At 35.7% G+C, this 17,673-nt stretch overlaps 1 protein-coding gene across 1 annotated transcript in view; it reads right to left on the minus strand.

The window, feature by feature from the left end:
* Positions 1–17,673, minus strand: part of PTN (pleiotrophin) — a 265,024-nt gene that overhangs the window by 127,906 nt on the left and 119,445 nt on the right. The window lies entirely within an intron of this gene.

Raw genomic sequence — 17,673 nt, forward strand, 5'->3', positions numbered from 1 at the left:
ATCCATGAGCTAATATTTTCAGATTTTCCCAGTCCTTTAATTTTGTACATTTATCTCTCCTGTGGGACTGTATCAAACGCCTTTGCAAAACCCAAGTATATCACACCAACTAATTGCCCTTTATCTATATATTTAGAATCTAATTCGATTAGTTTGACATGATCTATTTCTACTATGCCTGAGGATAACGAGTCTTGAGAAATTGAGAGAAGAGTTTTGTCTATAACAGAGCAAAGATCCTGTAAAACCCTTGGGTGTATTCCATCTGGACCTGGAGTTTTATTAACCTTAATATTATCCAGTTTTTTCCTGATATCCTCTAGACATAACCTAGTTAATGGTATGGGCTTGCATATTCTAGTTTGTTTCAATGTATCTCCCATTGGTTCCTCTCTTGTGTATACTGCCTTCTTCCTGTCACTGTTAATCATGGTATCCTTCACACATTTTAATGTCCCTCAATCTATCTATCTATCATCTATCTATCTATATATCTATCTATCTATCTATCTATCTATCATAAAACTATCTATTATATATATATATATCATATATCTATCTATCTATCCATCTATCATATATCTATATATCATATATCTATCTATCTATCTATCATATATCTATCTATCATCTATCTATGGGTGGTAGGCTTCCGTGAACAAAAATGTCTTAAGGGATTATTTAAAGGAGGACAAATTAGGGGAAAGTCTGATAATGTGAGGAAGTGCGTTCCAGAGGGTTGATGCCGCACGAGAGAAGTCCTGTAGTCTAGCATGGGAAGAGGTGATGGTAGAAGATGCAAGGAGCAGGTCATTGTTGGATCTTAGAGGGCGGGCTGGAGTATATTTGTCGATTAGTGTGGACAGGTAGGGGGTAACGTTAGTAAGGGCTTTGTAGGTCAGTGTGAGAATTTTCAATTTAATTCTGCTGTGAATGAGAGCCAGTTAAAGGGCTTGCAGAGAGGTACAGCAGATAGTGACAATAAAGGTAGATTAGCCTGGCAGAGGCATTAAGGTAGGATTTAAGGGGGGAGACTTGGGAGAGAGGAAGGTCAATTAGTAGGTTATTACTGTAGTCAAGTCGGGAAATTACCGGGAAGTGGATTAGCGTCTTAGTGGTGTCAGTCCTCAGAAATTGACTAATTTTGGGGATATTGCATAGGTTGTTGCGGCAGGATGAAGAGAGCAATTGGATGTGGGGTATGAAGGAGAGATTGGAGTCAAGTGTAACTCCGAGGCAGCAGACTTAAGGTGATGGGGAGATAATGGTGCTGCCAACAGTGATAGAAAAGTTAGATATCGAATTAGCGTTACAGGAGGGATTAGAAGGAGCTCAATCTTGGACATGTTAATTTTCAGGTGGTGAGAGGCCATCCAGGAAGAAATGCCAGATAAGCAGTTGCTGATGTGAGAAGGGACAGAAGGAGAGAGAACAGGGGTGGAGAGGTAGATCTGAGTATCATCAGCATAGAGGTGATATTGAAGCCATATCTGTTGATAAGTTAACCCAATGTGGATGTATAAATATAGGTTGAGGTACTCCAACAGAAAGAAGCAATGAAGAGGAGGAGTCACCAGCAAATGAGACAGAAAAGGACCTGTTAGAGAGAGATGAGTGGATCAAAGAGAGGGCAGTGTCACAGAGACTAAGCGAGCTTAGAGTCTGCAGAAGGAGGGGATAATCAATGGTGTCAAGTAAGATAAGTATAGAGTAGTATCTATCTAGCATCTATCTATATGTATGTTTTCCTTATATATATATATATATATATATATATATATATATATATATATATATATATATATATATATATATATATATATACAGATATATATTTTGATAGATAGATGATAGATATATGATAGATAGATAGATAGATAGATAGATAGATAGATAGATTTTGTTCATTCCTGGTTCTCACTGGCCCCAATATTGAAAACATCATCAGACCAACAAGAAACTGGGTTTGCCAGGCTCACAGTCCATCAGTCCAGCGATATATTCTAAAAAGTGGGCTGAACCTTGTTGTGCTGATGAGTGGCGATGTGCCATAGGATATAATGGAGATCATGTTTTACTTAATATTGTAATCGCAAAATTATGAAATATGAATATTGCAAACGTGCAATTGCATTCTCAATATAATGTAAATATGAATATTGTGATCGCGATTTCACATTCTCAATATAATGGAAATATTAATCACAATCTTAAAGGGGCATTACACACTAGAATTTTCTTTGCATAAATGTTTTGTAGATGATCTATTTATATAGCCCATACAGCTTTTTTTAAATAAGATTGCACTGATTTTCAGACTCCTAACCAAGCCCCAAAGTTTGAGAAGAATACTAACGTATACCTACTCCAGCTTGCTCCTGTTTGTGTAAAGAGTTGTTTGATATGCAGAGGAAGGGGGAGGGGGTGTCTGCTTTTTTTGCTATTGAAGCATTTGCAGTGGGTGTTCTAGCTAATCTTTTTAACAGAGCTAAACTAGAAGCTTCTAAGTAAGTTTTTAAAAGGTTTTATACTGGATTTTGATATCAGTATATGTGCATATTTGGCGAGATTACGAGTTTTGTCGGTAATGCTGTGCGTTGCTAACGTGCAGTTTCTCCTTACTGCTCACCTACAATAACGCTGGTATTACAGGTCTTTAGAAACCAGACGTTAGCTGCAAAAATGTGAGCGTAGAGCAAAATTTAGCTCCACATCTCACCTCAATAGCAGTGCTGCTTACGGTAGCGGTAAGCTGGCAAAATGTGCTTGTGCACGATTTCCCCATAGGAATCAATGGGGGAGAGATGGCTGAAAAAAAACCTAACACCTGCAAAAAAGCAGCGTAAAGCTCCTAACGCAGCCCATTGATTCCTATTGGGGAAATACATTTTATGTCTACACCTAACACCCTAACATGAACCCCGAGTCTAACCCCTAATCTGCCGCCCACGACATCGCCACTACCTGCATAATATTGTTTACCCCTAATCTGCCGCTCCGGACACCGCCGCCACCTACATTATCCCTATGAACCCCTTATCTGCTGCCCCCAACATCGCCGAACCCTACATTATATTTATTAACCCCTAATCTGTTGCCCCCAATGTCGCCGCAACCTACCTACACTTATTAACCCCTAATCTGCCGTCCCCAACGTTGCCGCCACTATACTAAAGTTATTAATCCCTAAATCTAAGTCTAACACTAACCCCCTAACTTAAATATAATTTAAATAAATATAAATAAATATTACTATCATTCACTAAATTATTCCTACTTAAAACTAAATACTTACCTATAAAATAAACCCTAAGCTAGCTACAATATAACTATTAGTTGCATTGTAGCTAGCTAAGGATTTATTTTTATTTTACAGCTATCTTTGTATTTATTTTAACAAGGTACAATAGTTATTAAATAGTTATTAACTATTTAATAGCTACCTAGTTAAAATAAATTCAAATTTACCCGTAAAAAAAAATCCTAACCTAAGTTACAATTACACCTAACACTACACTATAATTAAATTAATTACCTAAACTAACTACAATTGAAAAAAATTGTACAATTGAAAAAAACCCCCCACTAAATTACAGAAAAAATAAAATAATTCCAAGTTTTTTAAACTAATTACACCTAATTTAATCCCCCTAATAAAATAAAAAAGCCCCCCAAAATAATAAAAAGCCCTACCCTATACTAAATTACAAATACATTGCCCCAAAGAAATCAGCTCTATTACCTGTAAAAAAAAAAATACAATACCCCCCCAACATTAAAACCCACACACCCAACACTAACCCCTTGAAGATCACCCTACCTTGAGAAGTCTTCACCCAACCGAGCCGAAGTCCTCAACGAAGCCGGGTGAAGTGGTCCTCCAGACGGGCAGAAGTCTTCATCGAAGCCGGCCAGAAGAAGTCCTCCAGACGGGCAGAAGTCTTCATCCAGGTGGCATCTTCTATCTTCATCCATCCGGCGCGGAGCGGGTCCATCTTCAAGACATCCAACGCGGAGCATCCTCTTCTGGCAACGTCTTCAAACAGAATGAATGTTCCTTTAAATGACGTAATCCAAGATGGCGTCACTTGAATTCCGATTGGCTGATAGAATTGAACTTCAATCCTATTGGCTGATTGGATCAGCCAATAGGATTTTTTCTACCTTAATTCCGATTGGCTGATAGAATTCTATCAGCCAATCAGAATTCAAGGGATGCCATCTTGGATGACGTCATTTAAAGGAACATTCATTCTGTTTGAATATGTCGCCAGAAGAGGATGCTCCGTGTCGGATGTCTTGAAGATGGAGCCACTCCGCGCCAGATGGATGAAGATAGAAGATGCCGCCTGGATGAAGACTTCTGCCCGTCTGGAAGACCTCTTCTTCCTGGCTTGGATAAAGACTTCTGCCCGTCTGGAGGACCACTTCGCCTGGCTTTGTTGAGGACTTCGGCCCGGTTAGGTGAAGACTTCTCAAGGTAGGGTGATCTTCAAGGGGTTAGTGTTAGGCTTTTTTAAGGGGGTATTGGGTAGGTTTTAGAGTAGGGTTGGGTGTGTGGGTGGTGGGTTTTAATGTTGGGGGGGTATTTTTTTTACAGGTAATAGAGCTGATTACTTTGGGGCAATGCCCCACAAAAGGCCCTTTTAAGGGCTATTTGTAATTTAGTATAGGTTAGGGCTTTTATTATTTTTTTATTTTTTTTATTTTATTAGGAGGATTCGATTAGGTGTAATTAGTTTAAAAAACTTGTAATTATTTTATTTTTTTTCAGTAATTTAGTGGGGGGTTTCGTACTTTAGATAATTTTTTTCAATTGTATTTAATTGTTGTTAGTTTAGGTAATTAATTTAATTATAGTGTAGTGTTAGGTGTAATTGTAACTTAGGTTAGGTTTTATTTTACAGGTAAATTTGTATTTATTTTAGCTAGATAGCTATTAAATAGTTAATAAATATTTAATAACTATTGTACCTAGTTAAAATAAATACAAAGTTGCCTGTAAAATAAAAATAAACCCTAAGCACAATGTAACTATTAGTTATATTGTAGCTATCTTAGGGTTTATTTTATAGGTAAGTATTTAGTTTTATATAGGAATATTTTAGTGAATTGTAGTTATTTTATTTAGATTTATTTAAATTATATTTAAGTTAGGGGGGTGTTAGGGTTAGACTTAGATTTAGGGGTTAATAAATTTAATATAGTAGCGGCGACGTTGTGGGCGGCAAATTAGGTGTCGGCGATGTTAGGGATGGCAGATTAGGGGTTAATAAAATTTAACTAGTGTTTGCGATGCGGGAGGGCGGCGGTTTAGGGGTTAATAAATATTTTATAGTTGCAGCGATGTCCGGTTCGGCAGATTAGGGGTTAATTTTTTTTTTAAGTGTTTGCAATGTTGGGGGGGTGGCTCGTTTTAGGGGTTAATAGGTAGTTTATGGGTGTTAGTGTACTTTTTAGCACTTTAGTTAAGAGTTTTATGTTACGGCGTTAGCCCATAAAACTCTTAACTACTGACTTTTAAATGCGGTATCAGTCTTGACAGGAGAGGCTGTACCGCTCACTTTTTTGCAGACTCGTAATACTGGCATTATGCAAGTCACATTGAAAATATAGGATACGCAATTTACGTAAGTGGATTTGCGGTATTAACGACTCTGGCCAAAAAAGTGAGCGGTGAGCCTGTCATTTCAAGACTCGTAATACCAGCGTTAGGAAAAAAGCAGCATTAGGACCTCTTAACACTGCATTTTAACCCTAACACAAGACTCGTAATCTTGCCAATTATTCTTTATAGTAGTGTTTATAACATGCAGTTAAATGAAAATGGGTGTATACTGTCCATTTAAAATAAGTAAAAATTCACCCCTAAGGACACAATAGAAGATTAGTACAATTGCACTTACAGTTTACATACATATACCCACTATCCCTTAGCTCCTATAGGTGTATTACAGATATGGTTAATTCCCTATTGTATTGTACGATCAGGGGTTGAGTTTTCTATTGTATTGACCTACAGTACTGTGTAAAGGGATCATTTACATTACTGCTTCAATGTAGGTGACAATGTTTCTTTAAATATTTCAGACAAGCATCTCTACCCACTGAAATATATGGTAATACACCTCTTGGTGATGCTGCCTTTAAACAGAACTTTCGCAACATCATGACGGATCCCTTTTGAATATCTTGCTGCTTTGTACCGATCATCAGGGCCTCTGTATGAAGATAGGAAAAAGTCTTTTTTTTTTACATGTCCACTGCAATTTCTTACTCAGGACTAGTGGAATGGTGGAAATGTCAAGCCCTATTAATATATATATATGTGTGTAATGTGTTTATATATATATATATATATATATATATATATATATATATATATATATATATATATGTGTAATGTGTTTATATATATATATGTGTGTAATGTGTTTATATATATATATATATGTGTGTAATGTGTTTATATATATATATATATATATATGTGTGTAATGTGTTTTTATATATATATATGTGTAATGTGTTTATATATATATATATATATATGTGTGTAATGTGTTTATATATATATATATATGTGTAATGTGTTTATATATATATATATATGTGTAATGTGTTTATATATATATATATATATATATATATATATATGTGTAATGTGTTTATATATATATATATATGTGTGTAATGTGTTTATATATATATATATATATATGTGTAATGTGTTTATATATATATATATATATGTGTGTAATGTGTTTATATATATATGTGTAATGTGTTTATATATATATATATATGTGTGTAATGTGTTTATATATATATATATATATGTGTGTAATGTGTTTATATATATATATATATATGTGTGTAATGTGTTTATATATATATATATATATATATATATATATATATATATATATATGTGTAATGTGTTTATATATATATATATATATATATATATATATATATATGTGTGTAATGTGTTTATATATATATATATATATGTGTGTAATGTGTTTATATATATATATATATATGTGTGTGTAATGTGTTTATATATATATATATGTGTGTAATGTGTTTATATATATATATATATATATATATATATATATATGTGTGTAATGTGTTTATATATATATATATATATATATGTGTGTAATGTGTTTATATATATATATATATATATGTGTGTAATGTGTTTATATATATATATATGTGTGTAATGTGTTTATATATATATATATATATGTGTAATGTGTTTATATATATATATATATATATATGTGTGTAATGTGTTTATATATATATATATGTGTGTAATGTGTTTATATATATATATATATATGTGTGTAATGTGTTTTTATATATATATATATGTGTGTAATGTGTTTATATATATATATATATATATATATATATATATATATATATATATATATATATGTGTGTAATGTGTTTATATATATATATATATATGTGTGTAATGTGTTTATATATATATATATATGTGTGTGTAATGTGTTTATATATATATATAAAAATATAAAGATACAGATGAATAAGCAAAAAAAAAAAGAAGGAAAAATATGGAAATAAACTGAGACAGATAAAGAGGGAGGGAGATATTAGATTAATCTGTCTGCAGCTGACACATTGCATTAGAGCAATGGAGTGTTTCTTTTTGGTATTGATCGAGCGCACAGCAGAAAACACTTAGAAGTAAAAAGCAACGGCGGTGTGTGCCAATAGAGCATGACAATATGAGGGTCATACAATATACAGCTTTGCAGAACCCTGACTCAAAATACACGTTTGCTTTAGTCCCAATAATTGTTTGCAGAGCTGACTAGTGTAGCATCGCATCAGCAGTTCCCCTGATGAGGCTCCTGGCTGCGTCAGTCTAGGAATGAGTCTTAACCTTATTTTGCCGGTCAACTCAATATAGATTTAGTGCTAGACCCTGTAAAGAGAAGGTTACACCTGGTTTATATCTAACCTTTACCAAACAATCAAGTTAGAAGTTTAAATTCTAATGCGAGAAACATTTTGTAAAAGGATTTTAGTTTAAAAGGGACAGTCAACATCAGAATTTGTGTTGCTTATAAAGATGGATAATCCCTCTATTACCCATTCCCCAGTTTTGCATAACCAACACAGTTATATTAATATACTTTTTACCTCTGTGCTAACCTTGTATCTAAGCCTCTGCAAACTGCCCGCTTATTTCAGTTATTTTGACAGACTTGTATTTTAGCCAATCAGTGCTGACTCTTAGGGTAACTTCACGTGCATGAGCTCAATGTTATCTATATGACACACATGAAATAATGCCCTCTAGTGGTGAAAACAGTCAAAATGCATTTAGATTCAAGGCAGCCTTCAAGGTCTAAGAAATTAGCATATGAGCCTCCTAGGTTAAGCTTTCAACTAAGAATGCCAAGAGAACAAAGCAAAATTGGTGATAAAAGTAAGTTGGAAAGTTGTTTAAAATTACATGCCCTATCTGAATCATGAAAGCTTATTTTGGACCGGACTGTCCCTTTAAGTTTTGAAAAGATTTGACCACTTCTTTGAATTAAATCACCATATGAATGTATTATATCCATTCAAAGTGAAAAAATACTAGTAGCAATATACATTCATTATTTATTTTGCCATTGTGTTCCCTATAATTAAACTCTGTATAATTGTAAGACTTCACAAGCCTAACCCTGCTACATATCTATTTCTAATTGTCCTCAACAGAGATGACAAGATACTGCAAAATAATGTAACTTTTGCTAACAAAATTACAGTGGCAATCCTTGTTTATTTCAGTAAGAAGCCAGGATTGATTGGTCCATGTCAAGTAAAGCCAAGGGGTGGGGGGAATTTAGATACTGAAAATCATTTGCAGTAAATAAGATGTTAGTGTAATCAGAAAGTTTTTACACTTGTTTAATATGTTCATTGACAGACTACAGAAACTTCTTGTAATTAAAGGGTTTTATAACCCTTTGAGAATGTTGCTAGTAATAGAAAAGAGATAACAGCTCATGTTAAAGGGACATTGTGCTGTTACATTATTTCCCAACGATCCATTTTTTTCTGCTTGAAATTATTCAATTGTTTACAAATAGATCATTTACTTTTATTTTGCCTGTCGCAACCACCACTTCAACAGAAAATATGAATACTGCAGTATTCTTATAGAAAAGCTAGGTAAAAAAGAGACAGCGGCAGAAACCTCACGGTTAGGGTTAGAGGGAGCCGAGCCCTATGCCCTGTTAAAATGGTGTTCCTGCAGCTGCTTGGAATACAATAAACTTCTATCAGGTGGCAGCAGTTTATAAAGAGGGGAGAAAAGCAGATCTCACCCTTCAAGGAAATATTATAATTTATGTGTTTGTTAGTCATAAACGTATGCAGCCCTTAAAGCTTCTTGTGTTAGGAAGTTGGTCATCACGGCTCCATCTGAATCATGTATGTTTAATTTTGACTTTCCTATCCCTTTAAATATAGGAATTATTTAGGTAATCCTGATCATAACATAGTAACATTTTAAATCCATTGGAAATGCAATATTACCAGTGACCAAATAATAGAGATGTGCATTCGTTTTTGGACAAATGGACATTTGTACTGAAAATCCGATTTTCGTTTTCGGAAACAAAAATGAATATTCGAATGAATGCACCAGCAAAGAGAACAAAAAAATATTGACGAAATTAGTTTGTATTTATTTGTTTCCATTAAATTACTTTTAAAGATTTAATTATTAATGTGTGAGCGGACATGATCCGATATTGCTGATCATGTCCGCTGCACATCGATAAATGCCAACAGCATACGCTCTCGGCATTTATCATTGCACCAGCAGTTCTTGTGAATTGCTGGTGTAATGCCGCCCCCTTCATATTCGCGGCTAATTGTCCACAAGCAGGAGTGTCAATCAACCCGATCGTATTCGATCGGGTTAATTTCTGGCGATGTCTGTCCGGTGCTTCAGAGCAGGTGGACAGGATATGGAGCAGCGGTCTTTAGACCGGCGAGCCTGAAACACGGGGCATCAAGCTCCGTACGGAGCTTGATAAATATGCCCCTTAGTATTTACCTTAAAGGGACACTGAACCCAATTTTTCTCTTTTGTGATTCAGATAGAACATGCAATTTTAAGCAACTTTAGAATTTATTTCTATTATCAAATTTTCTTAATTCTCTTGGGATCTTTATTTGAAAAAGCAGGAATTTAAGCTTACAAGCCGGACCTTCTTTGGTTCAGCACCTGGGTAGCGTTTGCTGATTAGTGGCTACATTTAGCTCTACATATGAATATATTAAGTACAATAATGCACATAAATCATTAGGGAAGTATATTGCAGTAGTAATTATTGATTTTCTGTATTGCTAGTTGTTCTTGCTTGATGTGCAAGATATTATGTATTAAGGAGCTCACATAACTAATAGATGTACACAAAACTAATAGACATACACAAAACTAATAGATGTACACAAAACGATTATACTTACACAAAACTAATAGATGTACACAAAACTAATAGATGCACACAAAACTAATAGATGCACACAAAACGATTATACTTACACAAAACTAATAGATGTACACAAAACGATTATACTTACACAAAACTAATAGATGTACACAAAACTAATAGATGTACACAAAACTAATAGACATACACAAAACTAATAGATGCACACAAAACAATTATACTTACACAAAACTAATAGATGTACACAAAACTAATAGACATACACAAAACTAATAGATGTACACAAAACGATTATACTTACACAAAACTAATAGATGTACACAAAACTAATAGATGTACACAAAACTAATAGACATACACAAAACTAATAGATGCACACAAAACGATTATACTTACACAAAACTAATAGATGTACACAAAACGATTATACTTACACAAAACTTATAGATGTACACAAAACTAATAGATGTACACAAAACTAATAGATGCACACAAAACTAATAGATGCACACAAAACGATTATACTTACACAAAACTAATAGATGTACACAAAACGATTATACTTACACAAAACTTATAGATGTACACAAAACTAATAGATGTACACAAAACTAATAGATGCACACAAAACTAATAGACATACACAAAACTAATAGATGTACACAAAACGATTATACTTACACAAAACTTATAGATGTACACAAAACTAATAGATATACACAAAACTAATAGACATACACAAAACTAATAGATGTACACAAAACGATTATACTTACACAAAACTTATAGATGTACACAAAACTAATAGATGTACACAAAACTAATAGACATACACAAAACTAATAGATGTACACAAAACGATTATACTTACACAAAACTTATAGATGTACACAAAACTAATAGATGTACACAAAACTAATAGACATACACAAAACTAATAGATGCACACAAAACGATTATACTTACACAAAACTAATAGATGTACACAAAACGATTATACTTACACAAAACTAATAGATGTACACAAAACTAATAGATGTACACAAAACTAATAGACATACACAAAACTAATAGATGTACACAAAACAATTATACTTACACAAAACTAATAGATGTACACAAAACTAATAGACATACACAAAACTAATAGATGTACACAAAACAATTATACTTACACAAAACTAATAGATGTACAAAAAACTAATAGATGCACACAAAACTAATAGATGCACACAAAACGATTATACTTACACAAAACTAATAGATGTACACAAAACTAATAGATGCACACAAAACTAATAGACATACACAAAACTAATAGATGCACACAAAACGATTATACTTACACAAAACTAATAGATGTACACAAAACAATTATACTTACACAAAACTAATAGATGTACACAAAACTAATAGATGCACACAAAACTAATAGATGCACACAAAACTAATAGATGCACACAAAACGATTATACTTACACAAAACTAATAGATGTACACAAAACTAATAGATGCACACAAAACTAATAGATGCACACAAAACGATTATACTTACACAAAACTAATAGATGTACACAAAACTAATAGATGTATACAAAACTAATAGATGTATACAAAACTAATAGATGCACACAAAACTAATAGATGCACACAAAACGATTATACTTACACAAAACTAATAGATGTACACAAAACTAATAGATGTATACAAAACTAATAGATGTATACAAAACTAATAGATGTATACAAAACGAATATAATTGCCATGTAATATAATAGCCATATAGGATGTCTTTCTTGTCCTTCTTGATACCCTTGATAAATTAAACAAACATCGTAGGAACACTATAACAACTATTTTTCTCTCCTTTCCCCTTTCAATTCCTCATATTCTCCCACACATAGCAATTATCATCCGTTTGCTGAAGGAAGGAATTAGGCTCTTTTTATGTCTCTCCACTCCCTTAAGTTGGTCCCAAAATAGAACAATTCTTACTATAAAAGTATACATAGGAATAGCAACAGATAGCCACTAGTATAGGCATATTTATGGACACTTTCAGACTTATATCTGCCATATTTGGTATATTTACACTTGTAGGATTGTCTGTCCACATGTGTGTGTATGTATATATATATATATATATATATATAAAACAAGCATATGTAGAGGTCCAAAAGGAATATATTTAGTTCAGTAAACAAATATATCATCTGAACACATCTTGCACCCAATTGGAATTCAATACAATATTTATGTAACCTATTGTAACTTTTTTATATTTCAAATTGAGAGATTATTAACTATGTATTCTTATTCTTCTTGTTTATATACATTGTTATCCTTACCTATCCACTTATTGTAACAGCCAATGCACTGCTGAATGTTATAACATTGTTTTCTATCATATCATTTATTAGAACTAACCCTCACCTGTATTCTCCAGAGGTACACTCCCCTAGAGGGAGGAATTTAGCAACTGATTGGTTATTGACCTGTATTAATACACACCTGGAGTACCAGGTATCTATCTCTGATGAAGCACATGTGCTCATGCGCGACACACGTCAGATAGTAGGTGCTTCCATGACCAACTGTTAACAGCTTGAATAAACTATCCTTGCACTGGCACTCTGGTTCCGGTTTTCGTCTCTCTCTTTTCATTTGTATTCCAGTGGATGGATTAACCGCTCTAACACCGGGCCAAACCAGTTGCTCACTATATCAGCATATCCAATTGCCCAGGCTTTGTGCTATTTAGAAATGGCACCTGAACTGTAGATGGCAAGGCATACACCATTCGACAATGGACATCATCTATACATGGCTATACACGTCAAACATGTGTGAAAACGAGCGCCAAGAGCGCTGAGGAGTGACGTCAGAAGTGAGCAACAGGCTCAGCGGATCAACATGCTATGGAGCGAGGAAGTGGAGACTTGTTTACTGGGCACTACAGCATCCCTACCGACCAACGGAGGAGGAGCTTGCTTTATACCTGAACCACCACTATTTGGACGAGTCTCCTTTACACAATCCTGCACTTCAGTGATCAACCCATCTGACTCCAGCTCCAACTTCAATACGCCCCTGCCGTTCCCCAGTGAGTACCCTGACAAGGCTAAACTAAAAATCTACTGTTTAGCCAACATCAGTGTCCCAATAAACGGACTGTCTCATCTATACCAATACTAACCTTAAATTTGGGATAATGATCATTTGATCCTGTCAAAGAACTTATTGTTACCTCAATGAACTATCAGAGACTGATCCCTATTTGAGAATCATCTCCAATTAAAACTACTAATGGAACTTATGAATACCAAAAAAATTACTCTTTAACAGTAGCAGAAAAACGGGGCTTATTATCACCTAATATTATATACCTAGCTTAAAATTTCTTTTCATGGCTAGGCATTGGTTATACTGTCGATTAGGAACAATTGTTTTTTCTTTTTTTTCAAGTGTAATCAAAATATTTTTCCAGTTCCTTAATAGATTATAGTGAATATTTGCTATATCCCAGCTTACACTGCTTATCTTGATATACTATATTTCTACCAGTACATACCAGTACTCTTAACATTGTTTTATTCAGCTAACAGAGGTATCTAACAATCAGTACTATAGATCAGAAATACTTATTAACATCTACATACTTGTCATTATGGCTGAAGGTCACGGTCCTACAGGGGTATTAGACACAGATAGACGAAAGCACATAATGAATTTAGCACTGAAAGGAAGCTCCAATATTGGAGATGAAATAATACAAAGTGACTTAGTCACAATTTTCTCTAATTTAGAAAATAAAAAGTACAAAGAATCCAATTTGTGGTGGGACATTGTCACGGTTCCCGCCGTTGCAGACAGCCAGGCATGGTCACCCCTTTGGTGGCAAGTGATGGACTTGAACCTGCGACCTCTTCTATCCTAAGCTTGTTCTCTTTCCTCTAAGCCATGGCTGCTTCTCGCTGTTTTAGTGTGTATGTAAGCCTTTCATTACTTTTCCTTATCCTGCCTGCAGCACTGGGGCTGGACTCTGGATATTACTTTGCCTAGATTACCTGTGCTCATTTACAACCTGTCAGTCAGGCTTACCTGGGACTTCCTACCAATTAGCAGCTCATTAGCTGGCTATATAACCCTGCCTTTTCCTGTGCTCAGTGTCAGTTCTTTGTTTCATGTTTCCTGTTTAGGTGTCTTTGTTCCTAAATCCCCAAGACTGACCCTGGCTTGTGACCCCAGCTCTGTTCATCATTTACCTGCACCTCTGGCTTCCTTTGTTCTCTGCAATACCTTGACTACTCTCTTGGATTTACCCTTGTTTGTACAGCATTCTTGGATCCTTGTTTTTTGCACACAGCCCCTGTGCATTTATTCACAGCCCAGGTGGTTTTCTTACCTGATCACTTTGGGCTGTGATACCTGTAAGGGTGAGCATATATCTCTGCTACAGACTCCAATCAAGGTAAGACCTTTACATTAAAACTGACCATTATGGAGCCCACAGAGATGAACAGGATGCTCACTGCCCTGACCCAGCAAGTATCGAACTTGTCTCAGACTGTTCTGAATTTGCAACGAGACTTTTGTGCTCTTAAAGGTACGATACACCCCGAACCAGTGTATTGTGAACCTTTTGTACTATTGCCTGAGAGATTCGATGGTAGCCGTTCCTCCTTCTTATCCTTTAAGGTGGATTGTGAGCTCTTGTTTGCCTTAAAGCCTCTTACGTATGCCACTGACTTCATCATGGTCCGCTCAGCCATCAACCTGCTTTCTGGGCAGATAAAAAAATGGGCACACCAAATGCTCCTGGCTAAAACTCCAGTCCTAGACAACTGGGGGGCTTTCATAACAGCCATGGCCACTCAGTGTACTACCACAAGGCAAACTAAGGTTCCTAGGACTGTTCCACGGCTTCCTCGTGACTGGGATGCTTTTTACCAGTACTTACCCGCAAACCTTGATGCTCCTGATGAATCGTATACTCCTTACCAGGACATTGAGGACCCATGGAGATAGGGGTTATCCGGAATAGGCAGGCTTCCCAAGAAAGAGCCAGGAGGAGGAGCCATGGCCTTTGCTTTAACTGTGGGGAAAGAGGACACTTCATCTTTTTTTGCCTTATTCGCCCACCTCAGTCTCCAGCTCTGCAAACGGGCACTGTTTTTGTTCACCCTCTTTATTATACATGCAATTCTGTGAAATGCCAAGGTTGCTTTCATGGCTGTCCATGTTCTGCTGTTCAGAAGAGTCTACTAACCTCTGAAACTGTTATTTCCTGTAGACCTACGGAACCTGCTCTTGCTAGTCCTGAAGTCCCTAAGACCTTGGTTATGCCTCTACCTCTTGCTCTTGAAGCGTCTTCTCAACTTTCTGATTTGCCTAATCCTGAAACCATCATCACTTCTGTGCTGGCAAGCACCAGCATTACGTTCTGTCCTGACAAAGTACTGCCACCTGACTGCACTTATACCTCGAATGGTACTCTTGTTTGCAAGAAGGATCTTGTGATGTTCGAGAAAGCGCTGCGAGTACTTTGACAGCGGCCAAAACCAAAAAAAATTGGAAGAAGGCTGCCAAGGCCACTATTGGTACAGTGTTTCCCAGTAATGTAGATGATGACCAAATTTTAGGTCAGGGTGCCTATGCGAGAGTTGCCATCCTTGACACGTCCGATGATGAGGCTGACTTTACCCCCAAACTCAAAGTGGTCTCTACCCAGCCTGTTCAAACCTGGGGGGCAATTTTAAGGGGAGGGAACTGTCATGGTTCCCACCGTTCCATGCAGACAGTCAGGCGTGGTCACCCCTTTGGGGGCAAGCAGGGGACTTGAACCTGGGACCTCTCTTATCCTAGGCTTGTTCTCTTTCCTATAAGCCACGGCTGCTTCTCTCTATTTGTGTGTATATGTAAGCCTTTCATTACCTTTCCTTATCCTGCCTGCAGCACTGGGGCTGGACTCTGGATATTGTTTTGCCTGGATCACCTGTGCTCATTTACAACCTGTCAGGCTTACCTGGAACTTCCTACCAATTAGCAGCTCATTAGCTGGATATATAATCCTGCTTAGTGTCAGTTCTTTGTTTCATGTTTCCTGTTTAGGTGTCTTTGTTCCTGAATCCCCAAGACTGACCATGGCTTGTGACCCCAGCTCTGTTCATCATTTACCTGCACCTCCTGGCTTACTTTGATCTCAGCAATACCTTGACTACTCTCTTGGATTTACCCTTGTTTGTACAGCATTCTTGGATCCTTGTTTTTTGCACACAGCCCCCGTGCATTTATTCACAGCCCAGGTAGTTTTCTTACCTGATCACTTTGGGCTGTGATACCTGTAAGGGTGAGCATATATCTCTGCTACAGACTACAATCCAGGTAAGACCTTTACAGACATAGGGCTAGATTTATCAAAGCCATTCTCCTTTAAATCCCGTCCAAAATAGCGCATAAGACCTGATCATCACAGCACTCTGCGCCTATAATTGCGCAAATCTGAAAGAAACTTCTTCGCACTCCACTTGCATTCACCTAGGCGCACAGGTGTGCTCCCGAGTGCAACAATATACATTAGTAATACGCGTAATTTAACAGCCTGACCTACAAATACACCTAGTTTCTTATTTATCATTGCTTTGCGCTGATAGGGAACTGCAATTTCGGCTTCAATTGCGTGTTGTATATTTCGCCATACAGACTGAGGTGAACACCATTATAACACATGCTTTTACATCTTGTAATGCAGGACTTTCTTCTTTTAACTAATTTTTCAAAGGCTCAGCCCCAAGAAGAGACTGTTATTGCCAGAAATTTGCGCTTCCAATGGCGCATATGGGTACCAACAGTTTTATATATACAGTATATATCGATATATTGATATTTTCATTTTTGCGATCTTAAATTATCAACATATGGCAAAAACAGCACAGAAACATTATATAATATAAATATAATCTAAATATTAACTTAAAAAACGTTTACTGTACTGTGATAAATAAGGAGCAAATGCTGTTTCCAACAGGCAAAATTTATCATTATTAGCACTTTATATTCACACCTGTGTTTTTATTTAATTTGAGGACACTCACATTTTGAACAATCACGCCGCTCTTTTATCCACCTTAAACACACGTTATATTTTCTGAAGAACGCTTCAAAAGT

This window comes from Bombina bombina, chromosome 6, assembly GCF_027579735.1.
Source record: "Bombina bombina isolate aBomBom1 chromosome 6, aBomBom1.pri, whole genome shotgun sequence".
Taxonomy (NCBI): domain Eukaryota; kingdom Metazoa; phylum Chordata; class Amphibia; order Anura; family Bombinatoridae; genus Bombina; species Bombina bombina.